Raw genomic sequence first — 18,576 nt, 5'->3', positions numbered from 1 at the left:
ATTTATATAAATTATCTGTGTTCTCTTCTTTTTTTTTTAAAAGATTTAGTTATTTGAGAGAGAGAGGGTGCGTGCACACAAAGTAGGGGGGTGGGAGGTACAGAGGGAGAGGAAGAAGGAGAGAAGCAGACTCCCCACTGAGTGGGGAGTCTGACACTTGTGGCTTGATTCCGTGACCCTGAAATCATGACCTGAGCTGAAATCAGGAGTCAGATGTTCAAACCAAAGCTATCCAGGAACCCCTACCTGTGTTCTCTTCTTAAGCTGCATAACTTCTAAGTAGAAAGGTAACTTATTTAGATATTTTTATATGTACAATGAACAGTTTTTATAAAACATTTATTTGTGGCTACCTGAGTCAGGAAAACCTGGAAACTCTTTGGATTTCATGTACATAAAATTTATATAAAATTAACAACTTTAAATGCCATAATTTGCAGGAAAATCCATAGTTCCTGGCTTTCAATAGTAAAATGATATTTACGCAATGTACTTACAATAGTTTTCTATTGCTACATAACAAATTTTACAAATTAAGTGACAAAATAACACACTTTTTTTTTTTAATTTTACTGTTCTGGAGGTCATAAGCCTGAAATGGGTTTGCTGGTGGCAAATGACTTACTGAATAGTATTTTTTCTAATGTATCAAATTGTTGTTTATCTTCTACCATGTAGGAATACTGAGATTCTGTGCTGATCTCAGAGAATAGAAGTAAACTTGTTTGAGCCCGTAAGTTAAATCAAGCTTTGCCTTCATGAAATAGAAACTATGTATCTTTTTTTTTTTTTTTTACAAACATGCCTCAAATGCTTTAATAGAATTTAGCTTTTTAAGGAAACTTAAACGGTCTTTTCATAGTCAAAACAAACAACAAAAAATACCGAATGTTAAAACCACTTAATAAACTTACAAACTTGAAAAATTAGACACTTCAGATAGGCAATAAACTTCATATTATGAAAGCAATATATTCCAAGTTTCAAAGGTGTGACAAGTTCTCCAGAATATTTTTGCCAGTCGATGGAAACTCCACAATCTTCTGCCAAGTAGGACTGTCATTCACTGGTTTGAGTTCGAATCCATTTCAAGGCATGTCTTGGTGGCACAGTAATGGTGGGATGATAAAATGTGCAGTCAGGTCTTGTACACTGAGTGTTAAATCTGCCTTGTTTTGGATGATAGAAGGGACATTCCACTTTCTTACAAGCAGGGAAATAACGGCATAGTTGACTACTAGAAGGTGAGGCTGGTGTTGCAGTTGCTGGTTTTGGAGGCAGTACTGGAATTCTTCTACTCATATGAGTGGAGGGACAATCTGGTTTAGTACATTTTGCATCTTATTTACAATTTGGATGAACAAACAAACATTGTTCAGCCAATTTACAATTGGGGAAGGCTTTGCAAGGTGAAACAGGGTGATGGTAAGCACACTCATCCCCATTTTTACAGGCAGGTCAGTACTTGCAACGCTCCAAAAGTTTTTCTGGTTTCTGGACCACACTCAGTTCACTCATCTCAGCATTTGAAAAGCTACCATTTGGGTCATCGAGCTGCCTGCTCATCGACGGCAAGTGCTGTGGGTGGAGGAGACCTCTGAGTCCCTTGTTTGAGGCTGCAGTTTGGTTTACAGGTTTCACTCCTTCAAAGCACACATCCTCCTCTTGATCTGACATGTATCCTGGGGGGCTGGGGACACCATCCAGCGTCACTATAAACTTGGGACTTGCAGGTTTATCTGGTTGTCCAAGATCTCGTGTCTGCATAAGGTGTCCTGAAAGTACCCGAACGGTATCTGCAGTCTTCATCCCCGACTCTTGGTTTGGTGCCACTACTATTTCCTCAGACAGCTTCGGCTTCTCCAGAATAAACGACCTTGTGTCTGCATGGACCAGGGATTCCATGTCAGAGTAATCTTGACTGCTCTATAGAGTTTCTGCCACGACTGGGTCAATTTGCAGTCTGTTGAGTTCCTTGGCTTTTTTCTATATTATCTCCCTTTGTTTCCTCTTCTTTAATGGGGCTACTTATTCTGGGGGTCCTGCTTTGCCCCTGGACCACTTCTGCCAGCAATTTTTCTTGAGAAGTTCGAGTTCTGGGAGCAATTGGAAGTGTCTGTTTCTGTGAGACTGTAGAATAGTTAGTTGTTTTTGTGACAGATTCTTGAGCTTCAGATAGAGCCTTCAAAATGAGATTCTTGTTAGCTTGTTAGAAGGTGGCAGTGAAGGTCTCCTCAGGCTTTGCTGGCACTGACACTTGCGGAGATGCTTCCTCTACGAGACCCACAGTCCTCCCCTTCCTCCTCCTCTTCTCCATCATGAGTGAATTTTTTTACTTTAACAACTGAACTTACCACAGGCAACTTTCTCTTCCGAAAGTTTCTTCCTCAATACTCATTTTTTCTGAGTTGTTTCTGAAAAAAGGACTATAAGTCTCTTCTAAGCTGTTAAGCCTTTCCGGTTCACACAAACGTCCTGTTTCATATACCCGGCTGTTCTGTATATCAGGTTGCTTGGCAGCATGAATACTGTTTGGCTGCTGCTGAAATTGCAACCTGTTTAAATGAGCAGCACTATCTGCATTTCGACTTGCAGGTGGTTGATAAATTTCAATAGAAGGACGAGAAGAACCCCATATGCAAGTGTCACTGTAGGTTTTTTCTGAGATAAGGGATTCTCCTGCACAAAATTGAGGTCTTCATCAATGAGATCATCTGGCTCTGGCTTAATATCAATCACATCTTCAGAGAGTGCTGGCTCCGTCAGGGGCTTCACAGTTGACATTAATCGGGTTGCAGCTCCATCATCGTAAGTCTGTCTGACGGTAGTGGTTTTTTGCTCCTGTGAACTAGTAGAAATCCTGGAATCTCTTTTTTCAGGTCTAGTGCTAGCAACCGCAAGAGGTGGCACTGCGGCTTCATGCCTTCTCTCATCTCCCCGACTGAAACAGCTCTTGTTGGAAGACACGTTATTATCAAAGATGTTAGTATCAGAAGACTTAAGACTGGAAGGGTCAGTTGTAACAGAGCGAAGTTTATCTAACACACCATGAAGCCATACGGTGAATCGAATTGTGTTGTTCCCTAGAAACAGGGACAGGTCCTCTGTCATTTGGTCCTGACTTTTCTTGTTGGCCACCATCACCATAATGTAATCAGGAAATTCTTCATCAACATAAGCTCCTAATTCTTGCAATTTCCCCTTAATGGCACTCCGGATCTTGCGGCTGATCTCGGCGCCGATTTCCACGGCTCCCTGCGGGCGGCGGGCTCAGCACTGCGTGGCGCTGCGCTTACCCAGAGCCCCAGGCCGGCTCCCAGCCCCGCAGCTCCGCCGCCTCAGCCGCCAGTCACCAGCGCTGCTCCCGGCGGCGCGATCTGCGTGACCCGCCCCCACCGGCCCGGCGCCAGAAACTATGTATCTTTTTACAAAATATTTTATTTATATATTTGACAGAGAGAGAGAGAGAGGAGCAGAGGGAGAAGCAAACTTCTCACTGAACAGGGAGCCCGATGTGGGGCTCGATTCCAGGACCCTGGGATCATGACCTGAGCCGAAGGCAGACACTTAACTGACTGAGCCACCCAGGCGCCCCAAACTATGTCTCTTTAAATATGATGTGAAAACTAAGATAACATATAAATCAGGAGATGCCATTAGGAACATATAGACTGTTTCTTTCATGAGTATATGTCAGTGTGCTAAATCTCAAGTCATTGCAAGTAGAGACATGGTAAAGCTGCTCTTATGAATCAAGAGTAGGAAGCAAATCAGCTAAAATACAAAAGCCACTTCTGGCAACGTAAAGATTTTTGTTTTGTTTTGTTTATATTTGTTTGTCTGAAGTCATCTCTATAAAAACACTTGAGAGGATTCCAAACAATGTAATTAATGGGGAAAGCTGAAATTTAACTAAGGAAGATGTAAAGTGTAAATACAGAATAAAATGAAATAAAATTCTGTGATCTCCCAGGTTTTATATTGGCTCTAAATTGTTTAGAATGTATGAACTTTAAGAGATAATGGGATGCATTTAATTTTGAAAGTAGCAGGTAAAATACATGTAAGAATTATATTAGTAAAAGGGAAATAGAAAAACTAGTATGTGGGGCGCCTGGGTGTCTCTGTCGGTTGAATATCTGACTCTTGATTTCAGCTCAGGTCATGATCTTAGGGTCCTGGGATGGAGCCCCGAGTTGGGCTCCGTGCTCAGCAGGGATTCTGCTTAAGGATTCTCTCTCTCTCCCTGTCCCTTTGCCCCTCCCCCTGTTTGCACTCTCTCTTTCTAAAATAAACAAATAAATCTTAAAAAAAGAAAAAGTAGTATGAAATTATTTTATAGTTCAGCAGAAATATGGAGTTTCTAATCAAGATCTAGACACATTTTAGGAATTCAATATCCAAAGATTAAAAAGTCATTTATTTATTTCACAATTATTAAATACTTTTGACAGTCCATATGACATCACAACTGTTCTTGGTACTGTGCATATTACAAAATTTCTGGTTTGTGGAGCTCAAATTCTAATACGAGGAGCATAGGTCTGCAACATGAGCAATTAGCCTATGGATAAAGGGTCTCAAACATGGTTAGATTTGTTCCAGATGGGGACAATTTACACAGTAAAAAACAAAGGAGTTGAATAAATAGGAAAGAAAAAAAAAGCAAAATTGGACTGTGTCATTTAAATTGTAGTGGGTAGATAGGGAATGGATGACATGCCCAGGCAAAGGTTATTCAAATGTTGATAGGATCCATGGATTATAAGTTTTGATGGAGTTGAGTGGTTTATGGGTTTGAGGTGCTAGAGAAAATAATTCTGCCTTCAAGAAGCAGTGTGCAATAAAACCACACACACACACACACGCACACACACGCTCACAGGCACACAAAGCCTAAATACAGCATTTCAAGATGGTACTCTGAGAATCTTCCTTAACACAGTTGGAATGTCAGGAAAGAAAGAACATGGGAAACAAACTGAGGGTTCTAGAGGGGACGGGGGTGGGGAGATGGGTTAGCCTGGTGATGGGTATTAAAGAGGGCATGTACTGAATGGAGCACTGGGTGTTATATGCAAACAATGAATCATGGAACACTACATCAAAAACTAATGATGTAATGTATGGTGATTAACATAACATAATAAAATAAAAAAATAAAAAAAAGAAAGAACATGGGAACAATTTAAAACAGAATACTGGAGTAGGACTGGAAGAGTTCACAACATCATCAAACTAAAGAACTTTTGAAAGACAAAGGGTGTATGGAATCATAGTATTCTAACAAGAATTTTCAGAAGAAGTCTAGTCAGGCATGGAAACCATACTTCCTTTCAGAGTGTCAAAAAGTTGCAGAGAAAGAAAAGTAGGAACAAGATAGGAATGATGGTAATATGTATGCTGAATATCTGTAATCTGTTAATTATATACACTCACTCCCAGTGTGAGTGAAAAAATATATACTTTGGGTTAAAACTAAGGAACTGTGTGTGGAGATTTAGGACTGTCTGCAAGGTCAATGTCAGGATATCTAATGAGGGCATTCTGCCTTGCTGCATAATCTTGCACAATTTGGCATTTGGCGGATTCCTTATTTTGTCTATTGTTTTTCTATTCTCTATGAAAGAGATAGTTATATTTTCATGCAGATCCAATGAGCCCTTCAACTTTCTTTTGTGAAATATAGAAACCTACTAGGTAAATATTGATAGAAATAATACTTTCAAGTTACCTACATTAAACTAAAGCATCCTTTATTCGTAAACGAGGACAGATAACTAACAATGACCAGATAGACAAGAAAACCTGAAAATAACAAAGTGAAGGACCAAAGTGGCAGCAATTAGCAATTAACACTGGATGTAATGGATATAATTCAGAAATTTAAAAAAATTCCAATGAATACAGTATGAGTTTGACCGTATATGTAAATACCAAGAAGTGTTTAGGTGGGCAAAAACATGTACAAGAATGCTCACAGAAGCTTTACTTAAAATTGCCCAAACTGGAAATAACCCAAATTTCTCTCAGTGATAGAATGGAAAAATAAAATGTAAAATTTGCACAATGGGATTCTGTGCAACAACCATGAAGTAAAACAATAATAACAATAATAAATAAAACAAAATAAAAACAATATAACAAAAAACTAATTCCACCCAGTAATATGAATGCAATTCATGGACAAAAATGGGGAGTGAAAGAAGTCAGAAAAAAGACCAGACAATGTTCGATTCCAGTCACACAGAATTCAAAGTTAGGCAGAAGCCATCTACTATAACAGATATTTGAACTGTGATTACCTTTGGAGGTGTCAGGTACTCAAAGGGAAAGAGAATAAGATATATAGATACATAGGTATATAGATATAAGTATCTCTCTATATATATAATCAATCTATTTGCTTAGATTACATATCACTGGGGAAATCAAAATAATCAGAAGACACTCCCAACACCATCTATTGATATCTGTACCAAACAATTCTACCCTCTCTCTGGTAATTATAGAAGTAATTGTGCTCAAATACAAAGCCAAATCTTCTGAGTTTGCATTGGATTTTAGTCCCTCTGATTTATTCAGAAACATCATTTCAGCAATTCTCTCATCTCTATCCCTTCCTTAGTCACTTCCCACACTCAATTAGATAATTAACCATATTGATTCTTTCCCTATCTCATGAAAATCTTCCCTTGATCCCAATTCCCCTTCCTCTCTGAATCCATTTTACTCTCATTTGCACTTAAGATCTTTGAAATATTTTTTCTGTACTCATGGTCTCCAAGACCTTGCTTCCAAACAGGTCTTAAATTCACTTCAGTCATGCTTTCTTCTTGATCATGCCACTGAAACAGTTCTTGCTAAATCAAAATATCAATTTTGGGGACGCCTGGGTGGCTCAGTCACTTGAGCGACTGACTCTCGATTTTGGCTCAGGTCATGATCTTGGGGTCATGGCATCAAGCCTCGCTTCAGGCTCCAAGCTCAGCGGGGAATCTGCTTGACATTCTCTCTCTCCCTCTCCCGCTGCTCTTCCCCCTTGCTCGTGCAAGCTCTCCCTCTCAAATAAGTAAATAAATAAATCTTTAAAATTATGTATATTTTTTCATTCTTCATCATACTTGACCTATTAGAGATTTTGACATGGTGATTCACTCTCTTCTCTTCAAAATACTTTGGTCATTTTTGTCTTGGACAAACAACTCACTTTACCTTCTACTTCGCTGGTCACTCCTACAATGAGTGATATCACATTGTATACTTGTACAATATTATTATTTATATTCATTATACTGTGCATTAGATGAATATGGCTTATTTACCACTCATTACAATTTTTCACCCTTACACACTCAATCTTATCTCTCCCATCCCCTGTAATTATCATTTTACTTTCTGTTTTTTACAGGGTTAGTGTTTTAGACTCCACATGTTATATCACACAGAACTTGTCTTTCTCTGTCTGACTCATATCACTTGATATAATGTGTCCAAGGTCCACCTACATTGTCATGAATGGCAATATATTCTCCTTTCTTATGGCTGGCTTCCATTGTGCTTATGTATCCCATATTTTTTATCCCTTCATCCATTGATGGGCATTTGGTTTGTTTCTATATCTTGGCTATTGTGAATAATGCTGCAATACACATGGAAGTGCACGTATCCTGTTGAAATCTTGTTTTCATTTTCTTTGGGCATATACCAAGAAGTGAAATGGCTGGAATGTATGGTAGCTCTATTTTACATTTTTCTGAGAAATCTTCATACTGTTTTCCACAGTGGTCAAACTAATTCACATCCTTATCGACAATGTATAAGGGTTCCCTTTTCCCACACCTTCACCAGCTCCTGTTGTCTCTTGTCTTCTTGATGATGACCATTCTAAAAGGTGGTATCTCATTGTGCTTTTGATCTCCATTTCCCTCGTGGTTAGTGACGTTAAAAGTCTTTTCATGTATCTCTTGGCAATTTTGTTCATGTCTTTGGAAAAATGTCCGTTTAGTCCTTCTGCCTATATTTTTCATCAGATTGGTTTTTTTGTTATTAAATTGCCTGAGTTCTTTATATATTTTGGATATTAACCCCTTATCTGATATATGGTTTGCAAAAATTTTCTTTTATTCTGTAGGTTGTCTTTTTATTTTGTTGTTTCTTTTGCTGGGCAGAAACTTTTGAGTCTGTTGTAGTACCATTGGTTGGTTTTTGCTTTTGTTATTTGTGCTTTTGGCATCTTGTTTAAAAATTAATTGCTAAGCTGGGGCGCCTGGGTGGCTCAGTTGTTAAGCGTCTGCCTTCGGCTCAGGTCATGGTCTCAGGGTCCTGGGATCGAGCCCCACATCGGGCTCCCCGCTCAGCGGGAAGCCTGCTTCTCTCTCCCACTCCCCCTGATTGTGTTCCCTCTCTCGCTGTGTCTCTATCAAATAAATAAATAAAATCTTTAAAAAAAATAAAAAAAAATAAAAAAAAAAATTAAAAAAAATAAAAAATAAAAATTAATTGCTAAGCTGGATATCAGTGAGCTTCTACCCTATGTTTTCTTCTAGAAGTTTTATGATATTGTTTTTTTTGTTTCAGTCTCTGATCTATTTCAAGTTAATTTTTTTGAGTGGTATAGCTTGGATTTAATTCCATTGTTCTGCATGCATTTCTTCAGTTTTCCTAGCACCATTTGTTGAAAACTCTATCCTTTTCTCATTGAGTATTCTTGGCTCCTTTGTTGGATATTAGTTGTTCTGTTTATGACAATTTAATTCTGGCTCTCTATTCTGTTCCATTGGTTGATGTGTCTATTTTCTGCAAGTACTGCACTCTTTTTATTACTATGGCTTTGCAGTGTAATTTAAAATCTGAAAGTATGATATCTCCAGCTTTGTGCTTTTTTTCCTCAGGGTTGCTTTGGCTATTCATAGTCTTTTGTGGTTCCACATGAATTTTAGAATTGCCTCTTCTATTTCTGTGAAGAATGCCTTTGGTATTTGGGGATTGTGTTGAATCTGTAGATGGCTTTGGGTAGTATGGCCATTTTAATAATATTAATTCTTCTGATCCATGAACACAGAATGTCTTTTTATTTCTTTGTGTCTTCTTTGATTTCTTTCAGCAAAATTTTGTGGTTTTCATTGTACAGAAATTTCACTTCCTTGGTTAAATTTAGTCCTAAGTGTTGTATCACTTTTTGATGTTATCATAAATAGGACAGTTTTATTTCTTTTTCAGATGTTTCATCATTTGTGTAAAGAAATGCAACTGATTTCATATATTGATCTTGTACCCTGCCTCTTTAGCAAAATCATTGATTAATTCCAACAGTTTTTTGACCGACTCTTTGGGATTTTCTATATATAACATCATATCATTGGCAAATAACAATGATTTTACTTCTTCCTTTCTGATTTGGATGCTTTTTATTTCTGTTTTGCCTAGATGTTCTAGCTAGGACTTCTGGTATTATATTAAATAGGAGTGGTGAGAGTGGGCATCCTTGCCTTGTTCTTGATGTTAGAGGAAAAGCTTTCAGTTTTTCTTCCATTGAGTATAATGTTAGTAGTAGATTTGGTAATTATGCCTTGTATTATATTGAGACATGTTCCTTCTATACCCAGTCTGTGAAGGATTTTTATCATGAAAGGATGGTGTATTTTGTCAAATGCTGCTCTGCATCTATTGAGATGGCCATGTGGTTTTTATCTTTCATTTTACTGATGTGGTATATTACATTTATTGATTTTTGTATGGAAACACTTTTTGCATCCCAGGAATAAATCCCACTTGGTCATGATGAACAATTCTTTTAATGTATTCTTGAATTCAGTTTGCTAAAAAATTATTGAAAAATTTTGTTTCTATATTCATCAGGGATATTGATCTATAGTCTTCTTTTCTTGTCGTGTCCTTATTTGGTTTTGGTACCAGATAATACCAGCCTCATAGAATGAGTTTGGAAGTGTTCCTTCCTCTTTGGTATTTTGGAGGAGTTTGAGGAGGATTGAAATTAATTTTTCTTTAAGTTTTAATTCTTCTTTAAATGTTAATTCTTCTCAAAAAAATGTTAATTCTTCTCCATTGAAACCTTTCGTCCCAGAGTTTTCTGTGTTGGGAATTTTTTGATCACTGAGTCAATATCTCCACTCATTATTGGTCTATTTAGATTTTCTATTTTTTTCTGATTCAGTCTTAGTAGATTGTGTATTTCTAGAATGTATCCATTTCTTCTACCTTATATAATTTTTGACATATAATTGTTCATAGTAGTCTCTTCTGATTCTATGTACTTGTGAAGTATCAGATGTAATGTCTCCTTTTTTATTTCTAATTTTATGAGAATCTTCTCCCCTTTTTCCTTAGTTAATCTAGTTAAATGGTAAATTTTGATGATCTTTTCAAAGACTCTGCTCTTAGTTTAGTTGATCCTTTGTGTTGTTTTTCTTGTCTCTATTTCATTTATTTCCACCCTGATCTATTATTTTCTTCCTTCAGCTACCTTTGGGCTTTTGTTCTTTTTTTTCTACTTACCTGAGGTATAAACTTAGGTTGTTTATTTGTGATCTTTCTAATTTCTTAATATATTTATTTATTTCTATTAGCTTTTCCCTCAGAACTGCTTTTCCTGCATCCCACAATAATTGATATGTTATATTTCCATTTTAATTTGTTCTGAGATAATTTTTGAATTCCCTTCTAATTTGTCCTTTTACTCAATGGTTGTTTAGAAGAGTGTTATTTAGTGTATTTATAGATCTTCTCACTTTCCTCTTGTTGCTAATTTTTAGTTTCATACCACTGTGATCAAGAAAGATAGTTGATATGAGTTCAGTCTTTTTGAATTTGCTAAGATTTGTTTTGGCCTATCATATGATCTATCCTGGAGAAAGTTCCATATGCACTTGAGAAGAATATGTATTCCACTGCTGTTGGATGAAATGTTCTTTATATGTCTGTTAATACCATCTTTTTTCTAATGTGTGATTCAATTCCAATGTTTTATTGTTGATTTTCTGTCTGGATGATCTATCCATTGTTGATTGTGGAGTTCTCTAATATTATTATATTGTTGTCTATTTCTCCCATAAGGTCTGTTATTATTTGCTTAATATATTTCGATGCTATGGCATTGGGAGTGTATACATTTACAGTTGTTGTGTCTTTTTAAGGTACTGACCTCTTTGTCATTATATCATGACCTCTGTCTCCTGTTACCCTTTTTGTCTTGAAGTCCGTTTTGTCTAATATAAGTAGGGCTATGCCTGCCTCCTTTTGGTTTCCATATGCTTGGAATATCATCTTCCATCCTTTCACTTTGAGCTTTTGCATGTCTTCAGAGTTGAAATGAGTCTTCTGTAGGCAGCATATAGTTTGGTCTTGTATTTGTATCCATCCATTCACTCTGTGCATTTTGATTTTTGAGTTTAATCCATTTACATCATGATGGTTATTGATATGTAAGGATTTAGTACTGCCTACAGCATTGTACTACAGTGATTTTTCACAGTGTTTAATGATAAATGCCTCTGTTGCCATATCACAAGTAGTGAGAATCTTTTTTATTGAAGTAAGGTTTTGTTTACTTTGATTTTAACAATTGAACCAGTTGTTAATTAGGAGCTTTCCTCTTACCTTCCAGAAGATGGCGATATACCACAAGTTTTTTTGTTTCTCTTACAGGTGCACACAGCTTGTAAGACTGGGAGCACATACATTTTTAAAAAAATGGCACAGAAAGGAGAAGAAGAAGAAGAAGAAGAAGAAGAAGAAGGAGAAGGAGAAGGAGAAGGAGAAGGAGAAGGAGAAGGAGAAGAAGAAGAAGAAGAAGAAGAAGAAGAAGAAGAAGAAGAAAAGAAGAAGAAGAAGAAGAAGAAGAAGAAGTAGAAGAAGAAGAAGAAGAAGAAGAGAAGAAGAGAAGAAGAAGAAGAAGAAGAAGAAGAAGAAGAAGAAGAAGAAGAAAAGAAGAAAAGAAGAAGAAGAAGAAAGAAGAAGAAGAAGAGGAAGAAGAAGAGGAGGAGGAGGAGGAGGAGTGGGAGCAGAGTAGGAGGTTGTGTGTGCTTGGCACTTGGGGTTTCAGGTGTGCTTTTGGCCCAGTAAGGGGATCCTCTAGTGGGATGTCTCAGAGTTTTGTGAGCAGTCCTCTTTCCAGAATCCTGAGGCAGTTGAAAGGAAATGATTTCCTTCAGTTCTTTTTGTCTACCTTCTTCCCTTCTCTTTCCTTCACTCTAAGTCACATGGGTCTCTCCTCAGAGATAGCAAATGGGTTCCTCCATCTGCAGCACTGAGAGCCAGGAAGACACCGCACCTTCTGTTTTCACCCTCTACCTCCTCTTCCAGAAAGGTCCTGAAGGCATGTTGCCTGGTCTACCAACTGTTATATCTGCTAACACTCCTACTCTGCAGTTTCCTTCAAAAGCCAATCTACCCAGTTTTGTGGGCACAGATGGATGGATCTCTTGGCTTTTGCTGTGCTGTGCACAGGGATTTTGTTTGTTTGTTTGTTTGTTTATGAATTAGGAGTACTTGTATATCAAAAAGGATAGAGAAAAGGAACAACTCCTTTTCTGGCACCATGATGCTGATGTCACCCTATCCACTTTTTCCTCTCTTCTAGTTTCTATTTATCTCCTTGTTTCCCTACCACTCTTCCTCCTTCCCTTTGTGATCTCATGACTATTAATGACATCAGTGTGCTGGCCATCTGTACCTCCAAGCCATGTCTCATATCAATCCATATCTAGGTAGAACTGCATGTTGGATACTTCACATTTAACCTGTCTAAAACTGAACCTTCTCATATGTCTTCCCAACTCTGCACCACTCACTTTAGATTTAGGTCATTTTATCTTTTCAGGTGTATCAGACTAAAATTCTGAAATTTTTCTTTACTTCACTTTTATTTTATCTCTCAACCACTTTGAATCAACAAACAAATATTGTGCAATATCAAGAAATCATGTTTATAATAAATCAATCTGCCCAAAAGGGGAGATATTGTGACTTGAAGAAGGAATAATAAAAAATACCTAAAACTAACAACATACTTAATGGTGAGAAGTTAGGAGCTTTCCCAGTAGGACTCGGAACAAGGCAGGGATTTTCCTACCTATACTTCTTTTCAACATTGTACTGGAAATCTTACCTAATGCAATAAGAAAAGTAAGGGAAATAAAAAATGGTATATGGATTTGAAAGGAAGAAATGAAAACTTCTTTGTTATAGATGACGTGATTGTCCATGTAGAAAATCCAAACAAATTGATCCTAAAAAAAAAATCCTGGAATTAATAATATGTGATTATATTATACAAGGTTGCAATAGATACAAGGTTAATATACACAATCAATTATTTGTCTAGATGCCAGAAATGAACAACTAGAGTTGTAATTTAAAAGCACACTATCATTTACATTAGCAACCCAAAAATCTAAGTACAAAAGTGTAAGTCAAAATATCAAAGATATATATGAGGAAAACTCTGAAGAAATAAAGAACAACTAGTAAGTGAAGAAATATTTCATATTCATAACTAGGAAGGCTCCATAGTGTCAAGATGTTAGTTCTTCCCCACATAATCTATACATCCAACACATACCAATCAAAATCCCAGCAAATTATTTTGTTGATGTTGACAAAGTGATTCTAAAGTTTATATAGGGCAAAAGTTCAGAATATAGTCAATAATATTGTTTTAATTTTGTATAGTTACATATGATAATCAGACTTATTGTGGAGATATTTTTGTAATGTGTAAAATGTATAAAAAATATCAGATCACTATAGCATACTTCTAAAACTAATAGGATGTTGTATGTCGATTATACGTCAATAAAAAATACTAATTATGCTGATTAGAATCACTGAATAGATGTTTTCACTCATATATTTTCCCCAAAATTATTCTTTTTAGGGGGGGAGGGAATATATTTATACAAATTTTACTGAAATTTTTATAAATAAAGATTTTCTCAGTGGTCTAGAAAATCAATTTGAATGTCATTTGGTTTTTATTGAACAGGGAGCAAAAATTATTCTTTATATTATCCCTTATTGAAAAGTATGCCAAGACCACAGGGCGCCGTGGCCGCACCGTGGGTGTGTCCAAGAAGATATAAATCTGTAGGCCTTGTCTGTTAATAAAATAGTTTATATACCTAAAAAAAAAAAAGTGTTATTTCCTTTGACACTTTATAGTTAAGAATTTAAATTTTTCCTTTTATTTCTCACTTGAATTACTGCACTACCCTTTAGCAGACATTTCTGCTCCAGGCTTCAGTGTCCCCCATCCATCCTTCACTACAGCTAGAGTTGTACATGGTAAAAGTGTAAATCTCCTCATTAACTCACCTCCTTATAATCCCTCAATTTTTCCTCAACACCTTTAAAATAATTGTAAACTAACAAATACAAGACACATTCCAGCTTTATATTCTTCTTCTCCAAATTCTTATACATAACAACAAGGCAAATGCTGAAGGTAGAAACCCTGAATGTGGAAGACTCTCTTATATCTGACTTCCTACCCCATGGTATTGTGCATGGAGCAACCTTCCTTTTATCTCTTCCTCTCAAATCCATCCAACTGATGTGTAGTAGTGGCCTTCTACGTGTCAAGCCTTACTCTGTATATTAAATTACCATGGTTCCCCTCATGATTCACCGTACTCATCCTTAAAGACTCAAGTCACCTCTATATCCTCTGAAGTCTTCCCTAAACCCTTTTCTGATCAAGCTTATTTTCATGATGACACAATTCCTTGTTAATGCTAAATTATGACTTGTTGATGGAGGGACAGGCAGTGAGCATTAAATTCCCTCAGCATCCTGAAATATTCCAAAGAAAACACAATCTAAGTAAAATTAGCAAAACAACTAGAGAAATGCAGTTTAAAGCAAGTCTTCTAGCTCCCCACAACCACTCCTTACCAACCTAAGCTTCTCCTATATGGAAAATCTGGAGCCACCACAGCACTGCCCACACTCTATAGTGCTTATTAGAGTCCTTTTGTTCTTAACCCAAATCACTGAATGCTTCAAGGATACTAATTATAAAACTTTGTTCTAGGTATTCAGAATCTAGCTTACCTGGCATACAGTTGATATGAAATAAATATTCCTATATTTTGCATTTAGTAAATTCTTTAGGCAAAAAGTAAGCCTCTTTGGCAGAGAGACTATGTTTTTTAGATAAGAGTTAAATATGTAGAAGTAGTGTGAAATTTGGAAAGTATATAGTCCAATACCCTATTTAAATGATAGGAAGGGCCTTCATCATGCCCAAGAACATAAGCTTTTTGGATGATAAAATTCTAGAAACTTTGATGTACACAACTATTTTCAGGGAAAGGGGTGTTCTAAGTTGCAGAGAATGTGCAACACTAGTGTTAAATGTCTTTCTTCTAAAAGTGACCACATACAAAACTCATGCCATATCTGTACTGCATGGAGCACTGGGTGTTATATGCAAATAATGAATCATGGAGCACTACATCAAAAACTAATGATGTATTGTATGGTGACTAACATAACATAATAAAATAAAATTTAAAAAAATTATATAGAACTGAGTAAATGATTAAGGTATAGTTTCTAAAGAAAAATAAATATTATGAAAAAGCATTTTATGATAATGATACACAGAAAAATATTATGAGTAAAAACAAGATTACACCAAAAATAGTTTTAAAACTGTATTTATGCTTAAATTTCATTTTCTCAGAACTGTTAGTACATATGTTAACTTCATATTCCACTTACTCAGTTTCCTAGATACATATGTCCTTCTAAGTAAACAAAGACTTATTTTTTACCCAATCCCAGTTGTGATTATGAATTCATACTCTAGGTGAAACTAGAGTGCTTAATAAATGCAGCCACTGGATTTTACATACACCATTGGTTTTATTTTAACTTTCACTTACTGGTGACAGCACTGAGAGTCAGACAGCTTAAGAACCTAGGACAAAATCAGTAGTACCTGGTGGAGTGGGCTAAAATCAAATTATCAATTTGATCAATTGATCAAAAATCAATTTTTTTTTACTTCATTGAAACACCATCTCCTCATTGCTTCTTTATTTCTTTGGGCCTGCTTACCCTGCCATACACTTATGAACAGATGCATATAGAATTTTGCACATACAAGGAGAATTTCATAAATCCTTGTTTTATGGGATATCCATAAACTGCTGGTAAAATATTAACTTTTATATAATAGGTTAAGGAATTTATTCTCTAATGTTTACCTTCAATTTCTGCGTTTCTTAGTTTATATGGACCTTTAAATTATTTTCTCTAACACTTTTTTTTAAATGAGCAGGAGATATAGGTATTACCATTTTCCCTTTGCCTTCACATATTCACAGTCTCCCCCAACCTTAACCTTTCCCCCACCAGGTGGTACATTTCTTGCAATTGATAAGCCTATACTGACCTGTCATTATCACTCAAAGTCCATATTTTTTATTAGTGTTGGGAATGTGACACTTGGGTTACTCTTGGTGTTATATAGTCTGTAGGTTTTGACAAATGTATAATGACATGTATCCGTCATATCAGTATCATATGCCCTAAAAATCCTCTATGCTCCACCTAGTTATCACTGCTTCTCCCCAAACCCCTGGCAACCACGGATCTTTTTCCTGTATTCCTAGTTTTGTCTTCTCAGAATGTCACATAGTTGGAATAATACAGTATGTAACCTTTTCAGATTGTCTTTTTTTCTTCCGTTCTATTCATGCCTTGATTGTTCATTTCCTCTTAGTGCTGAATAATATACCTTTGTCTGGATATTTATTTATCCATTTACCCACTGAAGGATTACTTGGTTGCTTCCAAGTTTTTGTCAATTATGAATAAAGCTTCTATTCATATCTCTCTGAAGGTTTTTATGATGACCTAAGTTTTCAGCTCTTCTAGGTAAATACCAAGGAGAGGGATTGTTAGATCATATGGTGAAAGTATGTCGAGTTTTATAAGAAACTGTCAAACTGTCTTCAAAAGTAGCTGTACAATTTTGCATTCCCATCAGCAATGAATGAGAAATTCCTGTTGTTCCACATCCTTGCCAGCATTTAGTGATGTCTGTTTTTGGATTTGGGCTATCATAATAAGTTTATAGTTGTTATCTCATTGTTCTTTTAATTTACAATTCCCTAATGGCATATGATCTTTACATTTTTACATACTCATTTGTAAAAACATTCAATACTATACTTTAAAATTTGAGGATCTATTCCAAAAAATACAACTGTTGTATGGTAAAATCATTTTTATTGTAAAAAGGGAGTTATGACTACCTAAGTATTTGTATCAGTTTCCTTCATGTTTCCTAATTCTCTCAGTTACACTTCTGGTTTCTTGTTTTTTGGGCTCTTGTGAATTAGAAATACTTTTTATTTTTTTTTAAAGATTTTATTTATTTATTTGACAGAGAGAGAGAGAGAGAAAGGGAGAGCGCACAAGTAGAGGAAGCAGCAGCAGAGGGAGAGCGAGAAGCAGTCTTCCCGCAGAGCAGGGAGCCCAATGCTGGTCTCGATCCCACGACCACAGGATCATGGCCTGAGCCAAAGGCAGACATTTAAAGACTGAGCCACCCGGAAGCCCCAAAAATATTTTTTAAATTATTGTTTTATTTTCTATTCTGAAATAACCAAGGCATTTTTCTTTGGTATATTTGTCTTAAATTTGTAAGATATAAAATGAGATAATAAAAATACATTTTTAAAAATTTTTCTTTGAAATTTAAAATGATTTTTTGCATCTCCCCAACTTACTGAGGTTTCATTGAAATACAAAATATACAAATTTAAGGGGTACAATATGATGATTTAATATGTGTATATATTGCAAAATAATTACCACAGTAAGATTAGTTATCACTTCCATCTTTTCACATAACTATCTTTTTATCTGTGATAATTTAACATTTAAGATCTAGTCTCTTACCAACTTTGAGGTATATAATTACGGTATTTTTTATTGAAGTATAATTAACATACAGCATTATATTAGTGTCAGGTGTACAGTATAGTAATTCAACAATTCTATACGTTACTAAGTGCTCATCACAATAAGTATGATCATGTCACCAAACAATGTTATTTAAATATTACTGACTATATTTTCTATGCTGTACTTTTCTTTTCCATGACTTATTTATTTTATAACTGGAAGCTTGTACCTCTTAATCTCTTTGCCATCACTCTGCCCACCATCCCTCTGGCAACCAACAGTTTATTCTCTATATTTAAGAGTCTGATTTTTCGGGGTGCCTGGGTGGCTCAGTTGGTTAAGCGACTGCCTTCAGCTCAGGTCATGATCCCGGAGTCCCGTGATCAAGTCCCACATTGTGCTTCCTGCTCAGCGGGGAGTCTGCTTCTCCCTCTGACCCTCCCCCCTCTCATGCTCTCTCTCTCTCAAATAACTAAATAAATAAAAATCTTTAAAAAATTTTTAAGAAAAGAGTCTGCTTTTTCATTTGTTTTGCTTCTTTGCTTTGTTTTTTTTATTTTTTATTTAATTCCCCCCCCCCAGGGGAATTCTACCAAACATTTATTCATTTATTTTGTATTTTTTTATTAACTTATA

At 36.0% G+C, this 18,576-nt stretch overlaps 1 pseudogene; it reads right to left on the bottom strand.

Annotated features, from left to right (window-relative positions):
- Nucleotides 1-1,059: 1,059 nt before the first annotated feature.
- On the bottom strand, nucleotides 1,060-3,340 carry LOC116622626 (annotated as a pseudogene).
- Between the last annotated feature and the right edge of the window lie 15,236 nt (nucleotides 3,341-18,576).

The sequence above is a fragment of the Phoca vitulina genome, unplaced genomic scaffold, assembly GCF_004348235.1.
Source record: "Phoca vitulina isolate PV1807 unplaced genomic scaffold, GSC_HSeal_1.0 scaffold53, whole genome shotgun sequence".
Classification (NCBI taxonomy): domain Eukaryota; kingdom Metazoa; phylum Chordata; class Mammalia; order Carnivora; family Phocidae; genus Phoca; species Phoca vitulina.
This window is presented reverse-complemented; position numbering and strand designations above follow the sequence as displayed.